The 9,342-nt window shown below is 37.0% G+C and overlaps 1 long non-coding RNA gene across 1 annotated transcript; it reads right to left on the reverse strand.

Moving 5' to 3' along the window:
* Nucleotides 1–225: 225 nt before the first annotated feature.
* LOC106868463 (uncharacterized) lies at nucleotides 226–3,169 on the reverse strand. The gene is made up of 2 exons (XR_001409297.2): nucleotides 2,465–3,169; nucleotides 226–506 (listed from the first exon to the last, which is right to left on the reverse strand). It is a non-coding gene; the product is annotated as an uncharacterized LOC106868463 (long non-coding RNA).
* Between the last annotated feature and the right edge of the window lie 6,173 nt (nucleotides 3,170–9,342).

Raw genomic sequence — 9,342 nt, forward strand, 5'->3', positions numbered from 1 at the left:
TCTGTTTTACTTGTAATTCAAAGGGTCAGCCTTGTCACACTCTGTGTCATGCTGAATGTCCCCGAGAACTACGTTAAGGGCACACGTGTCTGTGGAGTGCTCAGCCACTTGCACGTAAATTTCACGAGCAGGCTGTTCTGTTGATCGGATCAACTGGAACCCTCGATGTCGTAAGCGACGGAGTGCCAACAACAGCAATTAGTAACAACAACGCCAACGCCAACAACAAGCTTAATAACTTTTTAATCACGAAAGTGTTGAGCATTTTTATACGAAACGAATACATGAGTTTTTGAACAGAACCAGATTTCCTTTCCATTTCATGTGTTTTTCTACTTCATTATTTTCGTTGCTGTCTTCGTCCTTTTTCTCATTCATCTTCGCCGTCTTCTCTTCGCATAATTTCTCCTCCTCTTATTCTTTCTCTTTCGTCTTTTTTTCTTTCGTCTTTTTCTCTTTCGTCTTTTTCTCTTTCGTCTTTTTTGTCGCGCCCTTCCTGAAAAATGCTGGTGACACACTCATGTAAGAAATTCTTAGACCATATTATTGATTAAACGTACAAAAGTCGGATAGTTTATTATGAGTTGGTGATGCAATTTTGAATTTGTTTCGTTAATATAAAATCTTCCCTACTCAGTAGTTATGAAACCAACGCTTCTTTTTCATGCTTACCTCTGTTTTTGTTCACTTATCAGGGAAATATTGGAGATATATTCTGTAGCCCTAGTTTCGGCCCAGCAGCAGCGCCATTTTAACATTATTATAGCTACCACCGTGCAAATCAATGCATGGGCCATATGGTATTTTATTTATTAAGAGTAAGCCACAACATACATCAGAATTAGGCCTCTGGGTTCGTGAAGTTCTTGGGGAAATCATTTCACTGGACTCTATAATATTTATTAACTAACAGCAAACCACAGCATACATCGATCGAAGTCGGGTCCCTACTCTGGTGAAATCTCCGGGCAATAGCCTACTGTGCCCATGCCTTAAGACGGTACTGTCCAGCAATGAAAATTAACTTTTGTTTCCACTTTTATATCACAAGATCTACACTTTTGGTTTTTGTCGATTTTAAAGTATTTGCCTGGGATATCTATTGTGGTCAGAGCTTGGTCTTCTCTGGCAGCTTACTACACTAAAGACAGTTTCAGTCTTATATAAAGCTTTAAAATACATGCGTAACAAATATTGTACAATAAGAGTAAAAAATGATGAAATTTTCTTATTTCCTTATTCAACCATTATTCACGTGGCTATGTATATTCTTCGCTAGCTCCCACTTCACCTAACTATGTTAAAAATCACCAATATTACCCAACATAACAAATTGCTTGATAAAAGAGTTGGTGAGTAATACATTAAAATATAACACCCCCTAACGTTTAATTTAGCTTCCGGAATTGTATTCGTTTAGCCACTGATTTTATCTGAGACCGTGTTTGAAACTAAAATAACTACAGAGCCATTTAATAACACACGAATATGTTATGATAAATCCATATTTTAGATTTAAATTTATTTCTTGAGATGCTAAAAGTTTCGCACAACTACGCCCTGGTCACTTGGAAATTATAGTAAATTCAAATTTGAAATGAATTTTACAGTTTTGTCCGTCCGTCCGTCTGTCTGTCTGTCCATCCATCCATCCATCCATCCACCCATCCATCCAGCCATCCATCCATCCATCCATCCATCCCTTCTGCCCACTATTCTTTGGTAGGTCATAGGGGTAGAGTCCATAGGCACCTCCTGCATAGGATTCTATTAGGGACAACCATCATTAGACTTTCTGCCTGGATTCCAAAGGGTGACCAACAGAGACAATCGATATTACCCAACCATCTCATTCTTGGTCTACCCCCGTATCTCCTGCCGGTTGATTCGGCTTGAAGAATGTCTTGCAAGTCTTTCCTACAACATTCTAATCATATGTCGTACAGGAGCTGTGACATCTCAATGCGGAAAAGAAGCGGTTTCGTGTATTACTAAACAAATATAAAATTTTATTAAAACGTCTGATTGCAATTGCAATAGACATTTAACTAATATAGGGTGGCCCAAAAGTTACTGAGGGATTGCAATTTTTGATAATTCTTTTATTTTTCGACCCCTTTCTTTTCTTTTCTTTTCAGGGAATTTATGAACGAGGACTCGGAAATTAATTATGATAAAATATGGCACCGCACAACGCACACAAGCAGTGAAATTGTTCTATCAAAATCAGGGGTCAATTATTCAAACTCAGAGAGCATATAGTCGGCACTTACACATGCGAAATGCCCCAAGTGAAAGCAATATATATGACATTATATGCTCTGTGCTGCCGATCAGAATCTCTCAAGTATACAATCTGATGCTCCAATCTTCACTACGAAGCTATGATTTTGGTATCTACAAGACATAGTGTATGTTAAGTAATACGTTACTTTCCCTCTATATGGACATCATCATAGCTTACCTCATAATGACATACCTTTCCAGGCCATCTTCTACTTAGAGATCCCCAAGGATTGCACTTTGATTTCCCCATACAAAAACCTTTCAGGAAGACATGCCATCGTTCTTCTGTGAAACTTTCGAGACAATAGAATGTTTTCAATTGTGACGTCAGGCAATGGAACTTTTCTATTATTTTTTTTTACGTCATTAACAAGAGAATGCTTCCCTTCCTTTGCTTGTGACGACAGACACCATTTGTAAGTAGTAAAGCAAGTAGAAGGATGTTTGATGAAGTTAACCAAAAATTGTTAATTATTGAAAACTAGTCGTTATCCGTCGCCACGCTGCCGGTAAAATCTTCATAAATTGTTCAAATTGAAAGCCTTTTTTTAAAGTCTGTGTTGCGTTGTCTATCTGCTCAAACACACACACACGCGCGCGCATTTGTATAAATTAACCGAAATTCGTTGCCGCAAATTTCCTACGGGAAGATGTTCTTCCTGTCGTCAGTCCTCACCTGTTTCTAAGCAACATAATATTGCCTCTTCTCCCTCAAAAATCAACGGCACAATGCCAAGTCGATATTTATCCACAATTAGCGTGCGATATCAAGACAATGGGACTTTCTCTCTGTGTCTCACACACACTCATATGTATGTATGTCATTATTGAGTTTATTTCAAGATTTCTTGCCAATAGAGAAAGAACCGGTTTCTAACCTAGATTCAAGGCTCCTTCATTGGAATTTCAACATCAACAACATGGTATGTATGTATGTATGTATGTATGTATGTCAGATTTGTTTGTTTTATGTATGTATTCTCATGCATATAGTTGCATATCTAGACATGCTCATATATATTTAAATGATAAACTTCTGGAAAGTTTTACAGATTTTTACAGTTCCAGTGATGGATTGGATCTGTAGTCTTCGAATTAGCCTTCTCCATTCTGGTTTTGAGAAGCCTAATTCCTCAAACTTGGTATTTAGGCAGTGTGTTACATATCTCAGGGCCTCAATAATTACAGGTATAAACCTGAACTTGTAATCTGGATAAAGTACGTGCAGATTTCTCAAAAGGTGTTCTCTTTTCCACTGATCTCAGCTTTATGTTAACATCTACTGGGCAGCTAATTTCCACAACTGTGCACAGTTTCTCTTCTCTATCTCAAATCATTATATCAAGTCTGTCGTGCTTACATTTTATTGAGGTGTTCACTGGGACATTCCACCAGTATTCCTTTTTCTGATAAGTGGCTATGGCTTCTACCATACTGCGGGTCCTTATGTCTTTGTCCTCGAGATTATCCTTCCGACGGATTTCATTATAGAGTATCCTAGCTACAACATCAAGTCTCATCGATGTATGCATAAATGTGTGAACATATAAATATATATCTATATGTTATATATATATATATATATATATATATATATATATATATATATATATATATATATATATATATATATATATATATATATGTGTGTGTGTGTGTGTATGTATGTATGTATACATATTTATACATACATACATACATACGAATATGTGTGACACACAGAGAGGGAGTCCCATTGTCTTGATATCGCATGCTAATTGTGAATAAATATCGACTGGGCATTGTGCCGCAGGAAATCTGCCGCTTGTTCCATACAAATGTGCGCGTGCACGTTTGTGTAAACATAATATATATATATGTATATATATATATATATATATATATATATATATATATATATATACACACACATAGAGAGAGAGTGAGTGAAAGAGAAATGCAGTCAGAGAGAGAGAGAGAGAGAGAGAGAGAGAGAGAGAGAGAGAGAGAGAGAGAGAGAGAGAGAGAGAGAGAGAAAGAGAGAAAGAGAGAGTGTGAGTGTGTGTGTGTGACTGTGTCTGTGTTTCTGTATGTCATTCAGCATATAGACTACACAACACAGACTTTAAGAAAAGACTTTCACTTTGAACAATTTGTATATGTATGAGTATATATATATATATATATATACATATATATTTCGTGTATATATATAGTGTATATATATATATGTATATGTATGTATATATATATATATATATATATATATATATATATATATATATATATATATATATATATATATATATATATATATATATACATATAGGCATCAAGCTGTTAGATCAGCTGTTAGATCAGGTTATGAAAGTTACAGAGAGGGTCATAGCCCAACTAATTAGGGAGCGAATCAATTTAGATGAGATGCAGTTTGGGTTCGTGCCAGGTAAAAGCACTACTGATGCCTTATTTCTAGTGAGACAGTTGCAAGAGAAATACCTAGCCAAGGATAAACCTCTGTACCTGGCTTTCGTTGACATGGAGAAAGCCTTTGACAGGGTCCCCCGATCCCTTATCTGGTGGTCAATGAGGAAACTTGGGATAGAAGAATGGCTAGTGAGAGCTGTGCGAGCCATGTACAGAGATGCGGCCAGTAAGGTGAGGGTTGGAAATGAGTACAGCAATGAATTCCGGGTAGAGGTAGGGGTCCACCAAGGTTCCGTCCTCAGCCCCCTATTATTTACCATAGTCCTCCAGGCAATCACAGAGGAGTTCAAGACAGGTTGCCCCTGGGAGCTCCTCTATGCTGATGACCTTGCCCTAATTGCGGAGTCACTATCAGAACTAGAGGAGAAGTTTCAGGTGTGGAAGCAAGGTCTAGAACTGAAGGGCCTTAGAGTCAACCTAGCTAAAACCAAAATCCTAATAAGTAGGAAGGTAGATAAAACACAAACCCCTTCAGGTAGATGGCCCTGCTCAGTATGTAGAAAAGGAGTAGGTAGTAACTCTATAAGATGTACCCGGTGCAAGCTATGGACACATAAGAGGTGCAGCAACATCAAAGGCAGGTTAACTAGCAAGTTAGTTTTTGTTTGTGGCAGATGTTCAGGTGCAATAAAGACTGCAAACAAACAGGAAACAACTTCTATCTCATTCCAGGGTGAAAAACTAGAGGTAGTCGATAGCTTCCGCTATCTGGGCGACCAAGTTAGTAGTGGGGGTGGGTGCGCTGAAAGTGTAGCTGCTAGAATAAGAATAGCCTGGGCAAAGTTTAGAGAGCTCTTACCCCTGCTGGCGACAAAGGGACTCTCACTCAGAGTAAAAGGCAGACTGTATGACGCATGCGTACGAACAACCATGCTACATGGCAGTGAAACATGGGCTGTAACTGCTGAGGACATACGTAAGCTCGCAAGGAATGAAGCCAGTATGCTCCGTTGGATGTGTAATGTCAATGTGAATACCCGTCAGAGTGTAAGTATCTTGAGAGAAAAGCTGAACATTAGAAGCATCAGTTGTGGCGTGCAAGAGAGACGATTGCGCTGGTATGGACATGTGGTGAGAATGGAGGAGGATAGCTGCGTGAAAAAGTGCCACACCCTAACAGTTGAGGGAACCCGTGGAAGAGGTAGGCCCAGGAAGACCTGGGCTGAGGTGGTGAGGCAAGACCTTCGTACATTGGGCCTCACCGAGGCGATGACTACGGACCGAGACCTTTGGAAATGGGCTGTGCGTGAGAAGACCCGGCAAGCCAAGTAAGATCGTTGCCAGTGCCCCTGGACTGGTTCTTGTGCGGGTGGCACATGAGATGCACCATTTTGAGCGTGGCCGTTGCCAGTACCGCCTGACTGGCTCCTGTAGGATTTTCGAGCGAGATCGTTGCCAGTGCCCCTGGACTGGCTTGTGCGGGTGGCACATAAAAGACACCATTTCGAGCGTGGCCGTTTTCGTGCGGGTGACACGTAAAAGCACCCACTACACTCTCTGAGTGGTTGGCGTTAGGAAGGGCATCCAGCTGTAGAAACTCTGCCAAATCAGACTGGAGCCTGGTGTTGCCATCCGGTTTCACCAGTCCTCAGTCAAATCGTCCAACCCATGCTAGCATGGAAAGCGGACGTTAAACGATGATGATGATGATGATGATGATATATTTCGTGTATATATATAGTGTATATATATATATGTATATGTATGTATATATATATATATATATATATATATATATATATATATATATATATATATATATATATACATATATATTTCGTGTATATATATAGTGTATATATATATATGTATATGTATGTATATATATATGTATATGTATGTATATATATATATATATATATATATATATATATATATATATATATATATATATATATATATATATATATATATATACTCTTTTACTTGTTTCAGACTGCGGCTATGCTTGAGCACCACCTTTAGTCGAGCAAATCGACCCTGAGACTTATTCTTTGTAAGCCTAGTACTTATTCTATCACTCTCTTTTGCCGAACCGCTAGTTGGCGGGGACATAAACACATCAGCATCAGTTGTCAAGCAATGCTAGGGGGACAAACACACACACACAAACACACACACAAGCAACTTTGCGAGTGCTGGTGCCAAACAAAAAAGAAAAAAAAAATGTACTAAGTACATTCTGTAAATGTCTAGGATTAGGAAAGACATTCAGGTATAGAAAACTATGCACGCCCCAATAGATATCGGGGCCAAGACACGGCCCTCCAACCTGTTGAACTCTGTCGAAATGGTCTATTCATCCGAGCATGGAATGCGGATATAAAATAACGACGACGACGACTACGATTATGATGATGATGATAGTGATATATATATATATATATATATATAATGTAAATATACATATACAAACACACATCCACAATAGAAAATTTATGCGAGGAAAATATCAAAGTCAGAAGAAATATATACGATAAAGTGCTTAATGACTAAGATAGAACGGTAGTGGGTGTGATGGTGGTGGTGATAATGCTTGTATTTAATTGTGGTGATGATAGTAATGATGGTGGTGTTAGTACCACTGGTTGTGATGGTGATGTACCTGTGTTTCGCAATATGAAATAAAATTAATATTCCTCATGAAATGGAAGATTAAAATAGGAGAGGTGGAGTGAGGTCATAACGATAAACAAGACCAGTCTTAAAGAGATAGAATATAAGGACAATCTTAAATATGAAAGCACGAAAGGTTGTTAGGATATTAAGAGATGTGTTAAAGATAAATGAAGACGGTATTGAATTAATACGGTGTAAAATCTTAGTGAAAGAAAGGCAAGGAAATCAAAGGACATACAGATGCGTTATTTTTATTTATTTTTAAAGTAAGTCTGTTCAATAAAACTTGTTATCGATAACGAAGTGAGCAGATTGTATTTGATTAATTGTTCCGAGTGAACTTTCTAGAAAATAAACTCGAACATACAAAAATCAAAAGCAAAAATTATGTGAGACACTAAATTTTATTTAAAAAGACATATATCATTTGATGTCTGCTTGTGTACTGAAGTAATTCCAGACGACAGGCAGCAAAAGAAGACAGACGAAGAAGGATGGAGAAGAAACCGGAAGAGAAGAAAAATAATATAATAACTTTAACACAGCTGAAAAGATAAACATAAATGACTTAAAAAGAAAGCCAGACAATTATGACGAAGAAAAAGAAGGACGAGGAGGAGAAGAAGGGGAGAAGGTGGAGGAAGAGATGGGAAGGAGATAGAGGAGGAGGAAGTAATCTATACCCGAGCAAAAATGTTTCTAAAATTGTACATAACAACATCCACGTTTCTACATTATCTGGGCGGTAGTAATATAAAATTTGTCGGATAAACATGGTGTGCGGCTTCTAGCACTATCCACGATATTTTAAGTTATGGTAACATATTTGATTCCAATGTCTTTAACTTTCGAGATATCCTGAGATGGAGAGGTGAAATTTGTCCTGCCTCACAACATATACTTACTGACAGACTAGATGACTCGATGTTATTTCCCACTTTTAACGCTTGCCTGAAAGCACATAAGAAAAAACGACTAGTGGTAACATGTACAACATCATTAATGCAGAAACAAAAACACTAGTCTCTCACCATACGTACACGGTTCACCTTTCGTTTTCTACACCTACTACAGACTGCTTGAAGCTTACAAACTTTCAGCACTTGAATCCTTGGATCCTACCCTTATACATACATACATACATACATACATAGGGGGAGAATGTACGAAAAAACAACAGACGAGGATAGGTGGTGTAAATAACAAAAAGGATGTATTAGTATGACGCTCGGGAATACGGAAAGTCTTTGACGTTTCGAGCTACGCTCTTCAACAGAAAGAATACGGAGACAAGGAGAAAAACACGGAGAAAAAAAACTGAATAGTGTTCAGTCAACGGTCAATCATAATAATGGCTAATAATGGCTGACCGGAAGTTAGAAATTCTTTTTTCAGGAGAGCTAAGAAAAGGGGGAGATAACAAACGGTGATCGAAGAACGAGGGGCTATATATATATATATATATATATATATATATATATATATATATATATATATATATAGTCAATTCGAGGAAGTTAGATCCACATTAGGGATTATATAATCCAAAAGATTCCACCAGTTAATCACTATCATATAATACGAAAATCACTGCTATATATTAGGGATTATTGTAGTAATACATATTAATATTGAAGGAAAGAAAATGGAGAAAAAATGGATGTATGAATAATTTATTTATATGATATAAAAATGTTGAAATTGTTTTTCTCAAAACATAACGTTATAAGTTGTAAAGCTCACATTTTCTGAGCTTGTTTTGTTATGTTTTTTTTTTTAAATTTAACAATTTTATGTCATACAAATACATTATTCATACATCCATTTTTTCTCCATTTTCTTTTCTTCAATATATATATATATATATATATATATATATATATATATATATATATATATATATATATATATATATATATATATATATATATATACGGCAAATAAGAAAATGGAGAGGATACAAAAACGACA

This window comes from Octopus bimaculoides, chromosome 12 (assembly GCF_046866305.1).
Source record: "Octopus bimaculoides isolate indiv1 chromosome 12, ASM4686630v1, whole genome shotgun sequence".
In the NCBI taxonomy this organism is placed as follows: Eukaryota; Metazoa; Mollusca; class Cephalopoda; order Octopoda; family Octopodidae; genus Octopus; species Octopus bimaculoides.